We start from the raw sequence: 24,493 nt of genomic DNA on the forward strand, positions 1-24,493 counted from the left end.
AAATGGATTTGCAGTGATCCTTTTTCACTGGCCACCTTCAGATTCAGGTCCCAATTGCCAAGGTTGAAGATCTTAGCAATGATTGGTCAAGGCAGGGGACCTGGGGCTGTCTTGGGCCTTGTGATCCATGCACCATTCAATCTGAAAATGGGAAGAGAAGACGGGGTTGCCAAGAATTGAGGGTAGTTTTTTTCCAGGAAGATTTTAAAGATGCCTATGTTAAATGGTTCTGGGCCCAAGATACGAATATTATTGTTCCTTGATCGATTTTCCAAATCTTCAGTCTTAACCTCTTAAGCTTCTGTCCGTCTTTTCAATTGTGGCATTGGATGTTTCCACTTTTACATAGGGTGCATCTATCTTCTCGCCGATAATGCCAATGCTCTCCTGCAGATTACCCTATGCTGCCACGATTGGATCTTCCAAGGACATCTCGGTAATATCTTCATCACTATTGTGAGATTTTGGATCACCTGGGCTAACAGCATGTGACATCTTTTTAGTGTACTTCGGCCTGTTTTTTCTGATGAATTATCCTAATCTACTAATGCCATCTGAGTCAGTATGGATGTGGCACACTGGGAGCTAGGTTTGGGTTGGCAGTATGATTTGGAGCATCAAACCCAACCATTCACACTGACACAAACAGTATCTGCTCCAGGCCTCTCCAACCACCACATGAGAAAGCCAATGTTACGTCTATCTTGGATTGCTACCCAATCAAATATGTAACTGCCAGCATTAGATAGAACCATTCAAAAGATACCCAAGTTATAGTGGATAATTGCACCATTACCCTCAACCTCAGGAGACGTGCCATCATAGAAATTCCTCTGGGGGCACCAACCGTGCTCGAGCACTTTTCACTGTTTTTATGTGAATCCAGAATTATGATACTACTCAATATTTCCTGTCAGCAATCAAGTAGGGAGACTCCTTGTGAACGTAGTGTGGAGGGCATCCCCGCTGTCCAGCATCCCTCAGATGGTATCAGAGTGAGCACCTCCTCCTACTCCCCTTTATTCCAGCTCCATCGCAATAGCTTGAGCTGACTACATCACAGGCGTGGCAGCACAACGATCCTTCTCCCCAATGCAGTGTCTCTGTCTTATGAGATCCGACCCTCCTCCAGATATTATATGAAATGAACAGTCACCTGCAGCCGCTGAAGCTTAATTCTGTATCACAGGATCAACTACTCTCTGTCTGCTACACAGTGCCATGCAGGTACCTGATGTACCAAACTGGCAAACGGCCTGAGCGCCTACACTGCAACATCCGAGCAGGCTGCAACCCTCATCAAACATTCTGCTCTCCGAGTTTTCACACCACTTAATGTGCCCAATGCGCTCCCAAGTACACACGTGTAAAGACTGGAGGGGGTATCTGTACTTCTGCCCTCTAAAACACACACAGAGAAGTGGTAGGATGAGGACTAGGAGGCCCTTTCCCTCCATAAGGCATTTCCAGCATCACAACACGGAACAGAAATCCGTCCGAAACTTTACTAGGGTAGTGCTCTGATAAGTCGATATTAGGATATATGGCCCCATTGCGAATGTGCCGGTCCGGTTACAACGGTGCCGGTAAGCTACCGGCACTGTTACCAGACTGGCACACTCCGAGGTCTGCGAGCGAGTGCATTTTAGCCTGTCAGATTTGACCTTGCAGGCGGAACGGCACCCGCTCCCAGACCTTAACGGATGCACCAGCACCATTCATGAATGGTGCCGGTGCATCCGTCCTCCCCGTTCCCATTGATTCCAATGGGACTCGACTGGGAATGGGGAGTCATATTTTCTGGCGCCGTGCAATAGGGAATGGGGAATTACCGGGACTGCCAGGGCTGTAATGCCCCGGTAGGTCCCCATTGCTGGGTGCCGGAAAAAAATTACTTGGTACGGCTACCACTGGACCCATAATGAGGCCCATAGAGTGCAGGCACTGGAGCTCTAACCAAAGGCAGACATCTTAGCAGCCATGCAACAGAGCCCCTTGCAAAAATATTTCTGACCTATGAAATTAATTTGTGTATTCTCTAGGAGTGTCAACCTGTTAAACAAGCCAATGGAAATATTTCACCAATCAGAAATTGTGACGTCAATAGGACCTATTGCGGGAAAATTAATGGATGTTTAAGGGGGCTCTGGGATTTTGAAGGCTGCAGAAATGGAAATCTCTGTCCAACAGGATTAGTTCTGAGCTGGGATAATATTTGGAGATAAGAGAGCCTGAAGCAGAATTCAACTAAGGCAGACTAGATTTCCCACAGGCGGAAGAATCAGATACCACAGGGGCCTGGCTTCCTGGGAGATGGTCTGAAAGCTCTGAGGGCCCATGCTTGCTCTGTGCTTTAAAGAATAATCAAAAAGTGAGCATAAAAATGCCCTGATACAATTTAGATATGTATGCTAGAATAATTCCCTTTCTCATTCCCTAGAGTGGGAGTAACTGCGAGGACTACCACTAGGGGGAATGATTCCAAATGGAATGTTTTACTGTTTTAGTGGGAAATACATCTTGCCATCTCATTATATTTAAAGGCAAGCAAGATCTTTTTTAATGAGAAAAATAGCATTTTGTGCTGCAGGCGCAGTGCTGAACAGATAGCATTTCCTGTGCACAAGAAACTTACTTGCATTATTTTCTTTGTAAGCGGAAGAATCCCAGCAGAGCTCCCTTTCATCCCAATATGTCTTTTTAAATGGTTTTTACAAATCACAATTTATCAATCTATTCTGGAACTGTGGATATGTTGAGCACCAGTCCACAAATTCGCTGTCAGACTAAACCTGTGAAAACATACAGGGCCTCATTATAAGTATTGCAGAATGGGTTAACGGGTGCTGCTAATGGTGGCGGACCCGTTAAACCCATTCCACAATATTACGAGGTTCCCTCGCGGGACCCGATGTGGACGTCTGGTTTTACCAGACATCCTTACTGGGTCCCGCGAGGGGACCAGGGAGCAAACAACGGGACGGTCGTCATCGGTCCGTTGTTAGCTCCCGTGCCCATTCCCATTGAGCCCTATCGGGGCTCAATGGGAAAGGAAATGGGGAAGGTCCGGGCCCGGGTTCCCTGAAGGAGTAATTACCGGGCCCTCCAAACTCGGAATGGCCCGGTAATTCCCCATTCAGGGAACCCGGACACGGTTTTGGAGGCAGCCATGCCCTTAGTAAGGGCATGGCTGCCTCCAAAGTTGTAATGAGTCCCACAGTGTTTATCCTACTTGACAATGATCTGCAAAATGCTGAAATGTGTTATTGTATTTGTGTTATTAATTTTCTGATTGTACTTCTAGCATATATTTTCTTACAGATGCAAATTATCTCTTATTGCTTCGATGAGTTTATTCAACAAAACTAAAGAACATATGCATTCAGTGAATTATTGAAGAAATAGCTCAATATTGTTTGTCTATTCTCCCTCCCATCTCTTTCTCTCCAGTCTTTATTGTATATTGATCATGGACTCTTTTAACTGAATTGGAGAGATTTTTGTATGTCCCTCATCAAATGCTTTATAGCGTATGGTTGATTTAATTTAAGAAAATCTAATACACTACAAAGTACTGAAATTTAAATGTACTATGCATGATCTCCAATTCAGATGAAATATGTTCTATCTGACCATCCACGATGTGAGAAACCTGAAGGTGTCTCACTCACTAGTCCCCGGGGCTCTCTCATCCAGGTGGCCAGGACACCGGCAATGCTATTGGATCCAGTTCGTGGGGATGGACCAGTGTGGTAGGATCAACTGGATGGGGCGTCTTCCGGAAGTGGAAGTGGGACTCCGAAGGGTGAGACTTGGTATCCCCTTCCTTATGACACCTTTTCCCCCATCCTGCCCAGTAGGATATGTAGAAACTCTATCCCTCGCCCCTTTTCCAACACGAACACTTTCTCACACCGTGAGCGACAACTGCCTAAAACGACACGTTTACCTGACATGTTCCTACACAAGGGTCAGGCAGAGTCGGGCAATTGCCGACAACTACACACACATCTAACTGCCTTTTCCCTTTCCCATAGGGATAAAAGGCGGAGAATGAGGGCACACTCTGAGCAAGGCCGAACGCACGAGGATGCAGCTATTCCAGGGCGGCGGTTCAGAAGGAGGAGAAAGGTGGCAAGACCTGAAAGGACGTCAAGGAGGGAGTTGCCCTTGCCCTTTTCAAACCAGACCCGCGAAGCCTTTGACAAAGGAAACATAAGACTGGGAATCGCAACTGGCGAAAGGTGTGACAGATGTCAGCGGTACATGGGACCCTCCTGCACTGTTAGCCAGGACGGGGAAACACGGTTGCAATCATGTTACCGTCCTTGACTCCAGCGGCAAAAGAAATGCCAACGTGTTCAGCACAGCCGGTGAGTCGGAAGAACCAAATAGTGGACTGGACTGTGTTAGGCTCAAGGTTGCAGTGGCAACATTATGAAGATTAATAGATAGAGGTTGTTTTGTGAATGAACTTGGTACCAGAGATAGTGGTCTGGCACCACGTGGGTGCTCATTTGAAGATCTCCTAGCTGCTACCCCTCTGCTGAACAAAGAGAATGTGGAATTACAAACATTCTGAAACTCCCAAGTACCAAGAGGCCATAGGGAAGACAGGTGTGAGGTGTCAAGGTGGTCATACAAGGGTGAAGCCAAACTCCTTGTACAATCGAAAGTCCTTGACACATTGCAGAAGTTTTGACGAGTGTGAAATTGTGAGCCCGACTGAGGGAGGCTGACGACAGAGAGAAGGATCGAACCCGGTTGAAGGGGATCCAAGGTTGAAGGGTAATCACCTGATGTGAAGATTAACCAAAGGAACTTTTTGTTTTGTTGTTTTTTTGGCATATCAGGCACTCTGAAGCAAGAGAGTTTGCATGAGAAGAGACTTGGGCAAAGAAGGCCCTGATATAGAGAAAAGAAACTAAGCTCGTGCCAGAGAAGCCCAGGAGAGTGCCGTGCTCAAGAGTCCTACCTTGTCCCGTGCTAAAAACGTAGAGAAGGGAGACCCCGGCTGTAACAGCCTGTCTCATCATTTTGTGAACACTTCTTTTTTATTTTCTTGTGAACATTATCCCACACTATTTTGTAGCATAGAGTTAAGGATTGGCAATATTTGTTTTTAGTATAGACCCTTTTTATTTGACTAGACTCTACTGGGACTGTATTATAATTTTTCGATGGTCGTAACTTTCTCTCATTTTAGATTTAGGTTTAGATTAGGCTTTTATCTCACCCATTTTACAGTTTAATAAACACCCTTGAACTGTGATCACTTGTGTCTGTCTTACTTTGATACCATGCCTTCCTTACAGTGATTACATGATTTTTATAACCTGTAATACACATTTCTCTACAGGTTATGGACTATATTAACCAAATTGGAAAGCTACTAGTACGTTTCTGACCAAAGAAACTATACTGTACGGATGATTCATTAAAAGAAAGGTAATAGAGTCAAACATATTGAAATGAAAGTGGCATGTGCAGTATCTCTTAGTCGTTATGCTTCAATTGGAGTAGGTATCCGGTATAATAATCTGTACGCTGGACCCAATGAAGAATATCAATGTAAGTTCTATATTTTTTCTTTTCCATATCAATGTGCCATTATGTTTTCCCACCACAATTGAACAAAGAGCAGGACACAGTAATAGTGTTTTCTTTTATTTTTCTCCCGTCTTATTTTCTCACAAATTATAACATGGCTCTGATCACACAAAACCATGAAAAACGTTGGACAATTGATTATCGAAATTATAAGTCCTGTACAATCATTGAAATCTTTATTCTCACTTAGCACCATTGTCTAAACACAAAACATCCTTGGAATACATCACTAGGGATGTAATACGCACAGCATGTGATAACACAAAGTGTATATATATATATCAACAAACAAAATGGCGGCTTCGAGAGAGACACGTGCAATGCCATTGACACAATATAGCATGGTTGGAATACTATATAAACTAAAAGCAGGTAAGCCTATTATTTACTCCGTTATACACAATGGCTATGAATGATATTATTCGATAGATACCCAGTGACATACACTTTGTCCATTTTAATTTCTTCAGAGATATGTAGGAACAGTCCAAGGAGCTATATACCAGCAGCAAGAGTTTAAATTAGTAACATATATATATAAAAAAAATATAGCTAAGCAAAAGACAATATATTAATTTTTGCTCATAGATAAGATAGCGAAGAAGTAATAATAAGGTTAATTAAATAAGACTAGACTATTTTCAACTTTCTAGAGAAGAATACACTAACAAACGTGAAGAGGAAGAAATAGATGTCCACCTTATTCATAATTGGGTAAGAGTTCTGATACGAGTATTCAACAAAACTAAAGAACAATATACATTTGGTGAATTATTGAAGATCTCAATATTATTTGGCTGTTCTCCCCCTCCTGACTACCCGTTTCTCTCCAATCTTTATTCTATATTGAATTTCTGATATATGCATGGGATATTACTATTGCTTTCCTTTTTAACAACATGTTCAATGCAAATGTCTGTCAAATAATATGAATAGCCATGAGAAAGACCATATTGGCCGACGTGTTGACTAGCCTAGATCTAATGAAGAAAATTAGCACTACGGGATATATCATGAGGATATATTTAAACACTTGATTATAAAAATTGAAATACTTGCTTCGTATCTTCTTATATTAAGACCTGTATTTGAGAGGAAATACGCTGTGTCAATGAAATGTATACCTATGTTAAACTAAATTAATGCCAAGCTGTGCATGACCCAAAGAAACCATATACTTCGTTTGCTTAATTTATGAATGGTTAGAATGTAATATTGGCCAATGTAGATTTTTGTATGGTTTTAAAGGGTCTTGGAGGTATGTGAGGTCGCAAGCCGACTCACCTCTGCTTCTACAAGACACAACAGAAGCAAAGTGGGAAGGGTATGTGTTAGGCTTTCACACAATTACAAAACCATGTTCCTAGGTTATGTAGATAAATCAATATTTTGTCTATTCTAAAGTGATAACACAGTTTCCCCTAAAGCCAAGCCTGCAGGGTTTGTAGCAGCCCACCATAGCTTGTATTTCATTGACATGCCCATTCTAGAAACCTACATCACATCTACACATTATGGGGAATTTATTCAACTGTAATTCCTATTACTGCTGATTTTCTATGCATCATTTCTTGTCATTGATGGAGTAGGTGTTCTAAAGAACATTAGTCATTAAAAGAAAGTCAGTGTTATGTATATGCTGTGCGAAGCATGTAAATGCACTTGTCGACAAGGGTAAATGTAAAGATTAAATTGCAATGCATTATTTAGATTAGAGGTTTAGAAATATATTGGATTCATGTGAATAAATCTGAGTTCTAGAATTAGTGACATCTTTACAGGTAGGCACACTTTTTCTATAAACATCTGCCTATGTTTATATATCATACTGTGATGACTTCCCAGCATAAAGTTAGGGGATCACCTTTGAATTTAATTTTATTTTAGTAGGAAATAGTGATTGCTAATACATCCTGTTTATTGTCGCAGAATTGTTGGGTGTGATTGTGTACCAGAGGCTGTTAAATCAGAGGTACCACACAGTGAAAGAAAAATTACAACACCACAATGTGATTGATCAAATGCTGGACAAGGCACTGCCTGGCTTTTACTGACTTCTTCCTATTTCAGGAGGCAGAGAAAACACAGGTTGCATCTGTGTTTCCTATTTTCTATGTCATCCAGTTTCATTACCACACCCAATTCTTTCTTTTACACGTCTAACAATCTCTGATTCAGGATAGTGTCTTTAGTCTCTTTGGCCACTTGTTCAGTTTCCAACTTGGTAATGCTCGCCTCCTCTTTGTCTAGCCATTGTTTACATTTTGTGGAGGATGTCCTCTCAGATCTCCTGGCTCTGATTTGTCATGTATATCCTTTATAGCTCCCGTACTTGCCGCCTTGTCATCTTCCTTGGCCGGTGTAGGTTTTCCCTTTTCAGCCATCTGCAGGCTTCATGTGTGGCTGATGAGTCTGTTCAGGGACAATTTCCTTAGATCCAGTGATAAAGCTGCCCAGCCCCAACTGTTGAAAATGTCTGTCTCTCTCAGCAAGCTGCTACACTCCTGGGTTACCTGGTCATGGAGAGTCCCCAATACTTGGAGCACTGTCCTAGAATGAATGGGTCTGCTTGGGGCATCAACTCACTAATTTATGGGCATGGGGAGACAGGCAGCTGTAATTTCACAACTTCCTTTAGAGTCCTTTTCCTCACCAGTGCCGACTACTGTTTTGCCCCTGTCTCCAAATCTGGCCCACATGCAAGTGCAGTTTTTGCTCCACACCTCATTCTGCCATGTTACACCGTATATTATTCCTCATCACTTCTCTTGCCTTCCTCCATCTCTTGAGTGCATCGGGAGATGATTCTGGGCCAAATCCTTCATCGTCCTCCTCCGGCGATCTGTGGTTCACCATCCCTTGAGAGGCCTCCTGATCATGGCCCTGTGAGGCCTTCAGAAGAGTGGGCCCACCACCCACACCACTGTGGGATATCCTCCTCACCAATATTGCAGGGGGGCATTGGGGTAACCAGGCCATACTCCATGCCCTTTCTGCCTCTTCCCCAGGCACACCCATGTCACTGACCGAAGAGCAAGTGTCAGGTACTGGGATTCACAGACTCTGCCTATATGGCATGAACTCAACTCTCCAGTCCTCTTTACATTGCCGGGGCATCTGCCGCTTCCTCACTGGGGCTTCCCCGATCTGTTTGAGGATCTTGTGTCTACTATCAGCATGTAATTACCGTGGAAGCCAAGGGGCTGGATGGAGCTCATTCCCAGTGCCGCTATTTTCTCTGCACACCCTAGTGTTTTCTCGCCTGCCATTCTTTGAGCAGATATGGGACGTTCGCTGTCCTGTTCAAGATTTGGTGTTGTATTAGCCTTATCCATCCTCATTGCATTTGTGAAAGATGGAATGAAGATTTAAAGCCGAAATTATGCAAGTATAAAGCATGTTTATTCTCCCATTGGCATTACCACATGCATCACAAGTGTCATTTCCAGTCATAGCTGCTGAGGCTCCAGTCTCCCCTTTCTGTTCCCTTAATGTCCCCTCTGCACGCTCTGACAGTTTTTATTGTGCATAGGAGGGTGGGATTGCACAACGCATGTTCGGGGACACGCTGAGGAGACAAAGTTAGTAGGTCACAAAATGAGCAGGTTCCTAAACTCATGCAATATTTCAAGACCTGCACATTGGGAATAATTATTATAGAGTGCCTCTCATTGTGTGAATCTTTACATCATCCATTCAGATTCCCTTTAAATGCATCGCATGCATTTTTGTTGTTGTTGCTGGTTTCGCCCAAAGAATCCCAGTGAACCAACCCCTAGGTATTTACTGTGAGGTCACATGTCTAGATTCTGTTGTAATACCTGACTTTTTTAAGCACTTGCTTGCACTCATATTTTTATTTTGAATAGAAATAAAGTCACTATTTTCCTCCATATAATGAGAACTGTGTCTTAATTGTTTGGACTTCTGCAGAACTCATGGAACATCATGCAGAAAATTACGTGCAACCAGCATTAGAAGAGTGTAGATGGTAGGGATTGACGGATGGGGATCAGATGCCCTCGACAAAGCCACATGGATAGTGTTTAAGTGCATTAGAAAATCATCACAATGCAATTACATGTTTCCTTTTGTGTTAATACACATTATATTTTACAAAACATCTGTAGCAATGGTTAGGAATGTACCTCCTAATCACTCCACCTATTGTGCTTTGGAGACTATACTGAACGGACTTTACATCCATTGCTGTTAACTGCAAGATACAATTCGTGACAATAATTTTAAATGACAATATATTAAAAGCACATTTTTGCCCAACGTATCCTTTTCAATCATTGTGTATTACTTGCCCATGAGATGCAATCCCTTTGCAGAAGTTGCCATGACAAATTATAGTGCATTCTGTTCGCTGAACTATTGAATGTTTATTTTCCTCAATTTGTGTCTGCAGCAAACCTTTTTGATAAATAGTGCTTCCTAAAATTGAAAATGCCGTCCTTTCTCATCCAATGTTGGCGAAAGTGTTATTGCAGAAGCCTGCTTCACATACAGAAAATGAATCCCACAAACAAGAAAATGAAAGACATTTTCAAACAATTTGAAATAAACGTCTAAACATGTTTTACATTTATGTTGACTAAGATTCATGCATAGCTTTTCCGGTTCCAAGTCCACTGGTTACATAAATCGAGTTTTCCACCTCGCACAGTTCAATAATGGAAGGAGAGCCGATCGTTCTAAAATGATACCAGTGTGCTGTTGCTTAACATCTTACCCTTGAACTATGTGAGCTGCATTGTGGGGGCTAGGGCGGCTCGTGACTGACCAGTTATCAATGTCTAGGTGTTGTCATTGTCAAGTGATCGCCAGAGCAACTCAAACCACGGTTGTCTGATTGAAGGGTTTTTATTGTGACAGAGCACAGCAGGTTTTAGATTAACCAATATCACTTATTAACTGAGCCCAACATAATCTCAGTAAACAAATTAGGCTTCTCTTTAGGGCTGTGGTCCTCAGAAAACAGTCACTCAGTCTTCATGGTTTTAGGTCTCCTGGGCTTCTTTCTAGTCCATGACATTCTGTCACCATCGCCCCTCATCTAGGCAAGGGCCAGGCATCGGACACTTTAAGATTCTTTTGCTGGATCTTAGGGGGCTTGTGGTTGCTGTATTTAGCTACTTGGTAAACTGTTGGTTTGGAGACCTCCTCGAGTGCTACTTCCTCACCAAGATAGTCTCCTTGGAGACTTGGGAATCGACCTGCCATTTTTTTTAAATGTTTGACTTTCTTGATGACATCCTTCAGATCAGTATCACTCACCTCCTCTCTGACCTCTACCACCATTTTATACTCTATTCTTCTCCTTCTCCTCTCCTCTCTCCCTTTCTCGTGTCTTTTTCTTCTCCATTGTAGCGGTTTTGTTACATCTTCTCTTTTCATGCCTGGCTACTCTTCCGCTTTCGTCTTTTCCAATCACCCCTCTTTGATTCTTTCCATCTCCTCCTTCTCTGTACTTCTCTATCCTTTACTGTTCACTCTTCCTCATCCACTCATCCTATTATTTATCCCCTTCTCATCACAGCTGCTACGCTTTACTTCTGTCACCATCTCCCCAGTCTGATGTTTTCCACTCGTCCTCCTCCTGACTGATCTTCAACTCTGTCCACTTCTTCTTTCTCCAATGGTCTCCCTCTTCTGTTTTGAAGGCATCTGTTGAGTTAGAACCTCTCTCTACTGAATAACATTCAGTGACCTAGGTTTACCCCCTCTGGGGTTTCTGAGGGAATTATCACAGGTTCTTGAAGCTGGGTGATATGGATTTGTGTCTTTCTCTTTTCTTTAACTCCTTTTTTTTAATTCACAGCTTTTAACACCATCACCTTTCAAGAAAACCCTGTTTTCCTTCTCTGGCATGCCAACTGAAAACTACCAGGAGTTGCGATGCTATGAAAGGGAGCGATGGACTTAAGATTTGTGATGGACCGGGTGCTTAGAGGATCCTAGTGCTCCTCCTCTAGGACCTAGCTCCCATCACAGAGTGGGTGGTGGCACGAGGCCCCCAAGGTCTTTGAGTCTCACCTTCCTGTGGGATGTTTTAACCCACTTAGGCTCTGCTATGCTGCAGCACTATGTTATGATGGTGCCAGAAATATCAAAATGGCTGCAAAACCCTCATGCGCGCCAAAACCTCTGAAAATCACGCTTTGCAATGCACAATAAGATGGCTTCCCAATCTGCCACGCATGTTGTCAGTGGTGGAACAGAGATCTCGCTCCTGGAATATGTCACTGGGCTCCCCAACAAGTAAAAATGGAGTACAGAAGGAAAAAGCAGTGTTGCTAAATGAAACCCCAAAATCTTGCTTTAAATCCGTTTTTCTTTGTTACTGAAACTGCAAAATGCTGGTGCAAAACACCCTCAAACACCCAAAATTCTTGCTGGGTGCTACAATTCACTTAGTTTAAGAAATCATTGTGAACTTGCAAGGTCCTGAAAAGCTGAGAGCATAAAGAAAATTCCACAGCAAAAGTGGCCTGTCTGTGGATCTGTCAAAAATCTGGGTGCAGTACCCTGGGCCGCCTGAATGACAGCTGTCAGGAGCCGGCCTGATTAAACTTTAAACATGTATATAAACTGAAATCAAAGGTTTACAATCTAAGAGGCCTGTTACTGAGAGTAACCTTTGTTGTAATTGTTTTGATCCCATGGTTTAAAACCTTGAATAAGTATTCTAGCTGCTATTTTGAAATCACAAGTCTGTTTTAAGCTAAGGGAAAATGCAACCGAATTAACAATTAAATCAAACCTGGCTAAAAGCTACCAAAAAGGAATGTCAGGTTTCTCCACAGAAGGATGGCCTTTCCCCCCACCAGGAAACCACACCAAAGTGATAATTATAGGGTTTGGAAAGAACCTGGTCTACAGAGGCAAAAGGGAACAATGAACAGCTGCCACTAAGGAAATGCGGGTTGTGAGGACAGTCGTAAATGGCCTCTGCCAGGAGCAAACAGGGAGGAGACTGCTTCTGAAATGCAGGGAGACAGAAGGAGGCGGCGACAAACAACCATCTGTGGCTGAACCTTCACAAAGAACACTTTTTAAAAGACTTATAATTTGCCAGTGAAAATTGTATAAACTATAGCAGTAACAGATTTGTGAATCTAAATTTTGGCTGCACGTTTCAAGAGGCTTCAAAATCGTGTGACATGTTCTGGAAAGAAACGGCAGAAAATGTGATTTTACACAAAATGTATTTTCGCTAGAAGTCTGAAACTTTATACACTTATGCCCATGTTAAACGCGCACACTTGTAGAAATTTGCTTATAAATTGGACATTGTGTTCCTGATGAAAAGAGCAAAATTCTGTGAAAAGAAGAGACAAGATCCCACAACTACGGGGTTTTGAGGGATAGCTGCTATATAAAATATGTAATCGATATATGTGATTGCTATAGAGGTTGCACATGTGTAAACATGTATGGTGACAAAAGTAGATTTTGTGTTCAAGGGGCCAGGGGTGGATCCTCAGCCTCATAAAATCACACCATAAAGGTGACACCCTGTTTTTTCTCCTCCTATCAAGGCAGAGAGGAGACTCTTACCCAATCAACTGTCAAAGGGGCGAGCTTAGAATAAACCAGCCCACACACCCCTTTATCATAGCATAAATAGAGACAGCTCAACACTCAAAAAGACAGACAGATTCACCCACTATCCTGATCCTGGCGGAGCACCCTGCTGCTGAACTTTACATCTTCCTTGCTCCAGACTACAGAAACTTGGCAAAGCAGAAATACATTGCATAGCTGAACCATTTTCAGCTAGGCCTCAAATTCCAGAACCAGAACCCAACAAACCTAAGGAGAAGCATAAAAATACAGCCGGGCTGCGCTGTACTGCTTGCCTGCTAAAAGAATTATCATCGGAACCAAGAAGGGCAGATCCAATCCAGTTCTGTGCCGTGCTGTGACCAGAGCCATTGCAGATCCAGTCCAGTCCTGTGCCGTGCTGTGACCAGAGTGCCTTGCTGATTGTAGATCCAATCCGGTGTGCCAAGCTGTCTGTCCCAGAACCAGATGCCATTCCCTGACCAGAATCTTGATGGACCAGAATCCTGACGGTTCTGTTTAAAAACATACCTAGTGAGTAGCTATAGATAGAACTTTGTCACTAGTATATGTACCTTTTCTTAGTCAATCCCTATCTTAAACCCAGCCTATCCTGTATTCAGAACTTGTATTGTTAGGAGTATATTTAAATTGTCAGAACTCTCTATCCAATCCATCCTATCTTCCTCCTGTGCTAGTATTGCTAAAACTATCTCTGCGCTGATCTTTTCTCATCTGAAGAACGTGAGTCCTGCAGGCAGTCATTCTGATCAAGTGGCTGTGTTCCTGTGGGATATTCGTTTTGTTCATAATCATTCTCGAGTGTAAGAAATCCTTTTGTCATTTTTAAAAGTGCATTCCCATTTCCATTCTTGCGCCTATCTCGAAAAAACGACCTCCACTAAAACGTCCATAACTTCCTTTTTGTGCTAGAAACAAAATTATAACTTCAGCGTGTAGCTAACATCCACAGCTATAAATCGCATCTAAAACGCATCCCAAATCCATACGGTTCTTCCGTTATCACGATTATCGTGCAGTGAAAAGTTTGCCGCGATTTTCGTTTAGGGAAATTCTGACACGTGTAAAACAGCTTTTGATTGCTTCCGACTTGAATTTTAAGATTTCAAATTGTTTCTTGGTATTAAATCATTGCTTGTGTTTGTGTGCAACTACCCAAAGCGGCTCCCATAAGAATGTATACAATTTCAGCAATTTAGATCATATTTAGTGTTTCTGCCCAATCCATTCTGAAGATAACTTTAAAAGCCATTCAGACAGCTTGACAGTCTGTTCTGTTTTCTCTTGTGTTTGAAAGGGGGAATGTGGGATTGATCTACTGTTGAATTCTGCCATTCCTGAAAACCTGTTCTCTCCTCCTATCTCTTTACCTTGTCTGTTGGGGGGTTAAGGGGTGTGCAGGCGGAACCTTTAACCACAGTGCTATTTGACCTGAACACACACACAAAAGTATTATTTCTGTGCTGAATTGTTTTGCTCACTATTAACCCCTTGTGTATTAAAGAGATTGTCCTGTGTTACATCACCCCATTGGTGGTTATTGTGTGCCCATTAAAACATAGTGTGATTAAATTGTAAATACATAAATAAATATTTTAACTTTGCCAACCAGCCTGATTCCTGGTTCAGTGTGACTGGTGAGGGGGGGGGGGTTGTCCAGGAGAGGGGCGTGATATGAGTGGTATATCGTTCAGAATAAAGAACTTTTAGACAAAAATAAGTAAGGATTTCTGTAGTGCATTACACGCTAGGCATTGACTTGGGTGTGTGCCGGATTGAAATCACTTACCTTCCAGCGTCTTACATGGGATTTCGTCATAGTTTGCTTTTGTTTATATTTTATTAACATTTTTGGCCAAAAGCCTTTCATATTGACAGCTAAATGATGAAATCAAGAACCAGAAGGGATGCAAAGAATATGCTTCCCCATTCACCCGTCTTCCTGCTCTTGTGCTCAGAAAAGGAATGGCTTTCTAGAGTGGAGCTGGCTCAAGGATAGGGCAGAAAGTCGAACAACCATCGGAAACTCTTGCAGTGCTGGCTGCACCCTTGTAGTCATGAACTACTGCCAATTATTAATTCATTCAAAATGTAGTAATATTCTTCTTCCGTTTATAAAAAAATTCCTTTATTGTGAGTCCATTCACTTAAAAATGTCATGAGGCAGTCTAATCTGGCCAATGCATTTGGGACTCGAGTGAAAGTGCATAAGTATCTAATGTAATGTATCTAATGTATTATACAAAGCACAGAAGAAATCTCCTTAGTACAACATGAATAGTAACAATGGACTCAACTGTACGTTCTGACAAGCTGAAGAATTATAGGAAAACAAATTGCGTTCATTGTGTTTCCTAATAATATTACTATGGCAAACACCACCGCATCAGTGGGTGGACATGGCCAGTAATGGCCTGACATCTCAAGCATTGCTCAGCCTTGGCGAGGGCTGTGGGACTGCCCATGATCTCTTCCTGACAAGTGCATGATAGCCATTCGCACCCCGGGGTTCCTTCGAGGTGTGAATAGTTTCATTTTTTTTAAACAAGATAGGAACCACCGTAGGATAAGGGACCTAGTCCCTTTTTCCAATTCCATGGCAATGGAAGGAGGGAGCGCCGGGATCGGAGGACAATGATCCAGCAGGTAAGTAGAAACGTAGGTGGTGGTGGGGAAAAGTTGTGATATGTTTTTGGGGCTGGGGATGTGGGGAGGCAACAGGGAGAGTCTCCCTCTTGCCTCCCCAAAATCAAGATGGCGCCAAACCTGTGGGCATCTAGGCTCTGGTTACAATCAGGAGGAACCACCAGCAAGGGTAAAGAGTTGTTTTTCAGTTGATTGGTGGGGTTTGAGCTTTCTCCTGAAAGTATTATATGGTGGTCCATCTTGCAGGTGGCTGGAGAGCTAATTCTAGAGAGTGATGGCCTGGAACGGGAAGCTGGCCACCCCCCTGCTCTCTTAGAGTTGAATCGGGGGATGGTGACACAGTGTTTGTAGGCTGCTCTTACGGGTCTTGCTGGGGAGTGTTTTGAGTCTTTTGCAAGGTAGGCGGGGGCATTGTTAGAAAGAGAGCAATGCATGATGCAGAAAGTAATTTGGTCCTTTACCGGGAGCCAATGAGCAGATTTTCTTGCTTCTGTGATATGGTCATACATCCTGATGTCTAGTGCTGCTTGCAGTGCTTATTCTGTATTCTTCTGGTGGTGGTGCCACTGAGCAGTGAGATGCAATAATCAGGTTTTGAGCAGATGAGGGCACGAGACACCTTGAGCCATTTTTTTGTGGACAAAAAAGGTTTGCTGGCAGTGATGAGCTTCATGGCATGTCCTGATGTTGAGGCAATATTATTAACCTGACATGTTAAGCGAGGAGTCCAGGTATACAGCAAGGGTTTTCACTGCAATAGCTATCGGGATGATGTGATTATTAATGGTGAATGCTTTATACCCCTGGTGAAGCTTAGGTAGGTGAGATGGGGGCCAATGATAAGATGCTCCATCTTATTGATATTGAGGCAGAGGCTGTGCCTAGCCATCCAAAATTGGATGTTCTCATAGATTCTATTTATTCTGAGGGAGTCCTGCGTGTGGTCGCCAGAGAGGGGGGTGAGAATGACCCTCTCGCACTGCCTCCGGGCCACCCTTGCACTGGGGTCTGTATCTGTACCCATACAGCCCCCCCATTTTCTTCCTGCACTTATCAGACCTACCCTGTCTGCTGCCTTAAACCTAGCACTTGTAAATGGCTGGCTGCATTACCACTGTTTTGTTGCCTTTATTATTTATTTATTGTTATTTATCTGTTTCTCCTCTGCTTCGCACTTTCCACCTCTCCCCCTTCCATGCACTTGCGTGTTCTCAATGTCACTGGGCCTAGTAAGATCGCTGTTTTGTTCTCCCCTGTTCCCCTCCCCTGCCGCGCTCTGAAACACTTGTGTACGAGCGCGATAGAAATAAAATATCAATCACTCAATCAATATCATCGGCATAGTTGCTGTATGAGATGCCCAATGAGTAGAAGTGATCAAATAGTGTTTTTTTTATATATTTTGTAAAGGATAGGGGAGACAAAGGAGCCTTGTGGTACCCCACAGGACATTGGGGTGGGGTGTGCAGAGGGTTCTCCGGTGGTGACCCGCAAGGTTCTGTCCTCAAGGAACGATGCAATCTATTTTGCTGCATTGTAAGAGAAGTGGGCTGAGGGTTGAGGTGTTGGCAGTGTTTGGTGGTTGACCAGCATCGTCTTACTGGTTTTTAAGATGCAAGAGGGCTGACTCTGTTCCATGTTTTGGACGGAACCCTGAGTGCCTAGTACCTAGAATGTGGTGAGCTTCTGGGAATTCCTGGATTTGTAAGTACGTGACTCAATTTTCAGCAAGAAAGGGACTGTAGTGATAGGTCAGTGGTTGGTGGGGATGGACAGGTCTGGGAAGGGTTATTTTAGGAGGGGGGAGATGTATGATTCTTTGAGAGCCAGGGGAACGGTACAGGTAGTGAAGGAGGAGTTGATAATAGCCGCTATGTGTGGAAGGAGAAGTTTGGCGCAGTCTTTTATTATGGGGGCTGGGCAGAAGTCTCCTTTACACCAGGTGCTGAGGTGCTGTCGTTTAGCAGTGTTCCTTTCTTGCAAGAGAGCAATTTTGTTGGTGAGGATGTCTTGGAGGGTGTTAAACCAAGTTTCATCTTTGTGGATGGTGGGGGAGTGATGGGTTCTCCAGCTCACAATAGTTTGTGACAGTTGGAAGATGTCTTAGAGATTCTGGCGTTGTAGATGGCTGCTTTGGCATCATGAATGTTTTTCCTTTAGTGGTGGGAGATCTTGCTGAAACAGGCTTTGTTTGCACTGCTGGGTACTTTTTGTCCAACAACTTCAGCTGCTCTTTTTTTGCATTTGTGTGCCTATGCTCTGGGGTGAACGAAGGGTTAAAGTGTTGGATATTCTTTTGTTTCTGAGCTTTCATGGGAGCCAGGGAATCTAAGGTTTTCATAAGCAAGCTGTTGTGGTGTTGTACCAAGGAGGCGGAGTCCTCAGAGGGTGGGAGAGGGTGCCCGAGTAGGGGAATGATGTGGGTCCTGGTTATGTTACTGGTGCTATGGGCCATGATGGTGGCTGTCGTGCTATTAGGTGGCGCACCAGTAAGACTATGTTGGTTTGGGAGGGGGATCATGAAAATAATAGTGTTGTGGTCCGACCATGGACAGGTGAGGTTCGAGAGGATGGTGGCGTTGCTTTTGTGGTCCAGGATCCAGTCCAATGTTCGGCCCTGGGCATGTGTGGGGTTGGTGATCAGCTGGGTGTAGTCAGGGACTGCCATGGTATTAGCCAGTGTGGTGGCCTCTGGATCCAGAGGGTCTGTTTATTTTTCTTTTATTGTTCATTTATAAAGTGCTTAAGGTTATAGGTTAAGGTCACCCAAGATTGGTCAGTGCAAGCACGGAGATGTCCTCTTCGAATTAGGCCAGTGGATTTCAGCATTTGAGTTTTGGTGATAGGGATTTGCAGTTGGGGAGTGGGGCAACAGTGAAGGAGTGTAAGAGGATGGTGTCTTTGTAAATGAAGGCTTCACCACTGCCTTTTATGAGATGTCTGTCGCAGCGGAGTAGGGCATAGCCGTTAGGGACCGCTATGGATATCGCAGGAACAGAGGTAGGTGTGAGCCATGTTTCCATCAATACGAGGATCTCGGGTCTGTCTGGCTGAAGTTTGCCCAAAAGCCACAGCGAGCTGCCCCTACGGCTGCTCATGATGAAGTACCGGGGGATACTAATAGACCACTCTTTGACCATGATTCCACAAGTTGTCCAGGCCACGAAGGTCGGATCCTTCTACCTCATGTTTCTTTTCAGGATTTTCCCACGCTTTTTCGTTTCCCATCTTTTACAGACTCTCTTGGCTCTCGTTACTTCCCAAATTGAAAGTTTCTCATTCAGTGTCTGCCCCAATTGCAGGACTCTGCAATCAAACTGATGTTAAGGCCAGGTTCTATAGATCCATTACCCTCGCCCTAGGTTCTCTGTACTGCCTGCCAGTTCATCAGCCAAATAATATTGGTGGCAGAGCCTTCTCCATACCGGCAGGGGTGGATTGTGAACCAAAAGAGGCCCTGGAAATATTTTTCGCCATATTACACATTTTTAGCAAGCCCAACCCTTTTCCTATGGGAACATTTGGAAATACCACACAAAAGAGGCTGGGGGTGCTGAGGCCTACCAGGAAATTTCCAAAGTTCCCTATAAACCTGTCCACCCCTGCATACAGGCCATTACCTTGTGGAGCGCCCTTTGACACTTTGCCCCACTCAAGGCCACTTGACCGTTCGTAAACAACTGAAAATGTTGTTATACAAAGGGCCTTTGAACCTGACTTTCCGCTTACCAATGAGCCCTGATGATGTGTTTTGTTCCATTCAATCTCAGTGCCACAGATATGTGTATGCTATGTCAATCACTTAAACATATCAATGTCATGATTCTGCCAAGTTTTGGTAAGTATATGTCCATCACCTGTGTGCAGAGTTTTTCATTAGGTGCTCCAATAGCTCAAGGATTAGGCTAGTATTTCCAAAGTCAAAGTGCCAGTGTGGCGGTTACTTTATGCTTGTCTTAATCACTTGTTTGCAGGGCGTGTGATTGTCGTCTTTCTTATTGTTCTCTCTGGTTGATGGTGGACGTTAACAGCAGAGTGAGTGTGGTCGAATCAGCCATCTATGAGGCATCACTCTTAGACAGAAGGCTCGCCAACTCTCGTCCAAAAGGTCAACAATCTCATCAGGTTTCCCTGATGACCAGTGACTATACAAACATTGCATTTAGATTACCTTTATCATGGCTTTCACACCTGCTGTGAGGGGCGGACGTGGCTAGTAACGCCTGCCACCCAGAGTCTAGATAAGCCTGAACGAGCGAGAGCGAGGGCTGGAGGCAATTACCGACCATGTCCGCCCCACAGCGAGGATGAAACTCATTCGCATCCTGGGGTTTATCCAGAGTGCGAATTGTTTATTTTTTTTCCTCTGAAGATTGCCTGTGCAAGGGACACCAATCTCCCGAGGAAAAAAAGGGGAAGAAGGAGCGCCAGCTCCGGTCCAGCAGGTAAGTGTAGAGGGAGGGAGAAGGTGGGGAAGGTTTATGGATTGTTTTGGAGGTGGGGGGGGGGCAGTTGGGGAGGCTCCCTGTTGCCTACCCACATAACAAAAACAGATGGTGCCACCCGGGAAAGGGTCACAGGTGGATGGAAACGGCAAGCAGTGTAGTCTCATTCACCAGCAGTTACAGCCACCTGATTGACGGAGCGGTCTTCCCCCAGGTGCAATATAGCGTTCTTGAGCCGAGGGAGGGGTCATTATCACGGTATAATGACCTGCTCCCATAAGCTGGAAAATTGTCATTATTCCATAATATAATATAATAGCTCTCCTCAGATTTACAAGGCTATTTGCACATAATGTTAGCAGTAATAAAGGTTTCGGAGTTACAGATTTGTCAATTGAGGTCTCGATTTGGAAAGCCTGACTGGGCCGGCCATGTGTTCCAATCAGACCCGAACTCAACATTTTCAGGCATGATTCAGAAAATCACATGGTACTTGCAAGGTGTGTTTTCAGGGGTTGGAAGGCAATGGCTGGGGAATGTTTCCCTGCACGCGGATGGGGACTCTCCTAGGGTTAGGCCTGCCGCAATGAAGAGCTCGTAGCATCATGCATATCCAGGTTCTCCCTGTCACGTGAAAGGAACCGTGCTAGCTCCTTAATGTGGAGGAAAGCAGTGCCCACTGCGGTTTTGTTTTCTACTTAAAAGTTGTTGGCATGAACACGCAATTAATTAATATTCACGTTAAAATAGCAAGTGTTTTATCTTGGTGAAATGAACTAAAATGCAAACCGTTCCTGCCGACCCCTAGCGGCTCATAAATGAGAGTGTTAGCTTCAAAACGGTTTTGACAAAAGACTGCCCCGGTAATGTTTGGACTCGGGCACCATTGCGGAGTCTTAGAAACGCTTTTCAATGTAATCCTAAATAGCGTCACAGACGTCATCGATGGAATAAACGGCAAGGCAGCTATGTTTTCAAACGTGCAGTCGTGTTGCAGGTTAAAGGAGCAGGAATCGTGCAAAACCTCTCAATAACAGTAGGTAATGGTGGGAGAGCAGCAGGCAGGTAATGGCACTGTTCACTTTCCAGAGTGCTAGAGATGTTGGTGTGATTAATGTGTTGTCGTCCTGACGCCCGCTATAAAGGGCTAACAGCTGGATCTTCCACGCTACAATATGTAGCTAATGAGCAGTGAGTAATACACTACATGGTTGAAAAAGGTGCTAGCTAATTTCCAAAATGCATCCCATCATAACAGTCAAAGAGCAATTTCAGAGAGATCGTTTTTAATCTGTAGGAAGTTCATTAGGTGAGTATTTGTGCATTGGACGAGGGTGATACGTTATTTAAAAGTCATGCGATTATCATTTCTATGTTAGTGGCAAACCTCACCCCGCCTGAAAGTGAACAGAAGCAAAATAGATGGCTTGGGATCTTTCTAAAAACTGAATTACAATTGGGGGCAAAATAAGCAGCAGAAAGAAAATATTTCCCGTTGAGGTCACGATTGGTAGGCAAGGTGGATACGTAAAGATCCAGACCATATCCTCACCAGACCTCGCAGAACCATGATCAAAGAGGTAAAAGGTTGGAACGCCACCTATTCCAGGAAAACATGGAGCAGGTTCAAGAACTGCTTAATGTGTTACAAGCACTTGGAATAGAAGTGCAGTCCCTCCCGTGAGAAAATGCTGTCCTATGACAAACTGTCACTGCTCGGGAACCCATTCTTTTGGACCTTCCCTTAGTTAGCATAGCCTCAGATCAGTTTGATAGGTACCTTTTTAAATGTAAGCAGGAGTTCTGAGATGCAAGCACAGCACAATTCAGCCCATTCAGTCAAACACAATGAAAATTACCCAGGCTTTATTCTTTACTCTTCAGCAGTTTTAAATCTTTAAACTTGTTCTCTTTTTAAAAAAGAATTATTACGGAAGTACAAGTCCCTATTAGTCCTTTCCGTCTTGTAGTTCGTTCCCTGACTTCCTTCTTCCTGGATCTAGTCTCTCACTCCCTGTCTAGGTCCCTTCCCCTTCTTTGATGCTCATAACGACACCCAGCAAACCAATGGCTTATTCAGCTAGCTTGAGGCGTACACCAACAAACTTGACGTTCAGGCTTGTGCCCAGTACAACTCCAATCCCTCCAATGTCTGCTGATCCCATCACTCCTAGATCTTGTCTTGTCATTCGTTCCTTTGGTCATCCCTTGTGTGATGAGAAAGTACAGGATTGGGGAGGTTATATGCAATACATCTCAAATCATACAGTCCTCTTCACAAGAATGCTGCAGTTTACTTTGTCTCTTGTAAAAGCTTTGATGGCGAACGACTCAGCTAAAAGTTTGGGACAATTGATATGCAGGTCTAGTTCTTTCATGCCCTATTTTCCTCCTTTTTCTTAGGTCCCACAGCTGTCTCCCTAGCCCGCTCTGCTGGCGTCCGATTCTATGACTAGTTCTGGCATGTTTCCAAAAATGGCACAACTGTTCCATGCCTCAATGTTGCAGAGCCACCATTTCAGTTCCATCTTCCCCTCCTTGATCTAAGGGAATCATCTGATGCCTGGTTTTTATCCTCTGAAGGGCTCTGTAATATAACGGCCCTGTAAATATGGCTTGAATGGTGGAGGCTAACGACCTCACGATCCTCGCTAATGTCCTCAGTGATGAAGATGGGTGGTCGAATCCTAACCCCGCCCCCCCCTCCCATAAAACATGTGAGTCGGAAGAAGAACCGAAGGAACCATCATCGCTCTTACCACTTTGGATCGATTCCTAGTGCTCCCATGATAGACAAGTACATTGAAAGGTACCCACTCCGTCAACCTTATAGCCCAGGAGCAGTGCAAACATTGCCCAAATAGAATGAGGAGCCTCTGGACATGCCTAAGGACACCTCCATTGACAGACTTGACTAAAGCGCCAAGAGGCCATGCATGATGTCGTCGGAGACATCACAACATAGCAGCGTTAGGCATGAAGCACATGTGCCATCCGCACATCGGGACACAATCACGCACCTGAATACACAAACACATGGGAACAGTCCTATAAGGTAGAGGACAGAGACATACATACTGTCTTCACGTTTTTTATTTTGCCATTAGCTTAACTGCAGCAATGTAGAAACTGCAAGAGGCAAGTGATCATGAACAAGCTTGCAGATGCTTACATGAAGTTAACCCTATAGAACTGCCGGAGTACCTACAGGACCTGACAGAGCCATGTGTGACTAACATATGGAGAATATAGAATAGCACAATGTAGAAGCCATGTTATGGCTTAGGAAAATTACAAAAGGCCACAGACCCTCGGCTGAAGCTGCGCTGAGTGAATTAAGGCTGCTCAGAGGAGCGAGCGTGTGAGACGGGACCTGTTGCCAAGGTCACCAAGATACGGGTGACATTCCATTCCCTGACCTGCAGTATAATCGGCACAGTAAATATGAATAAATCAGAGTAATCCAGAGCTCCCGAAGCCCAAAACACAGTTTCTGAGCATGTGACCCAGCTGAGCCGATGATGAACCAAAACTAGCAGCTGGGAAAGAGGAGCGATCTCACGCAGCCGGAAAGAAGTTGCAGCAAAGTCGTTAGAGAAGAAGCCGAGTGTTGCATGATATGGACGAGCGCTCTTAGTCATTGGTGGTGCACATACGTTACAATGCAGACACATAGTTGTTCTTATTACCTTGAAAGGTACACTTCGAGCTGAGAACCAATTTGGATCCCAGACCTGGGGGTGACGGCTCTAGCCAATCACTGTTCAGGACCCTAGAGGTGGGTAGCAACGGGCAAGAACCATTGATCAGACCCCCACACTGCAACATTGTTTTATGTATAGTAATAATGGGACGGGCCAGGCCTGACATCTGACATGGGAGAGCCAGTGAACTAACACATATATGGTCCAATATAGGTGGACTACTATTCAATGCTCAATCCACTCACTCGATAGGCTTTCTGGAGATGGGCCCAGGTGGTGACATTTCCGGGATGCAAGAGTCTATCAAAACTGGCCTGCGAGCCTGATCTCACTGAGATGTCCCTGGATTTCTTCTGTCCATGTACTGATCCCTGCTGGTTTTGGCTGTAATAAACCACAGTTTGCACTTGCTGTCTGCCTGGGCCTGCGTTCCTTTTGGAGGAGGGAAGAAGTTGAACCTTCGTGAGTTCTGGGTCCGCGAACTTCTAGTAGTCC

General features: G+C 44.1%; 1 protein-coding gene across 2 annotated transcripts in view; it reads left to right on the top strand.

The window, feature by feature from the left end:
- Positions 1 to 24,493, top strand: part of CFAP20DC (CFAP20 domain containing) — a 2,832,435-nt gene that overhangs the window by 49,454 nt on the left and 2,758,488 nt on the right. The window lies entirely within an intron of this gene.

The sequence above is a fragment of the Ambystoma mexicanum genome, chromosome 2p (genome assembly GCF_040938575.1).
Source record: "Ambystoma mexicanum isolate Mex_15411 chromosome 2p, UKY_AmexF1_1, whole genome shotgun sequence".
NCBI lineage: Eukaryota > Metazoa > Chordata > Amphibia > Caudata > Ambystomatidae > Ambystoma > Ambystoma mexicanum.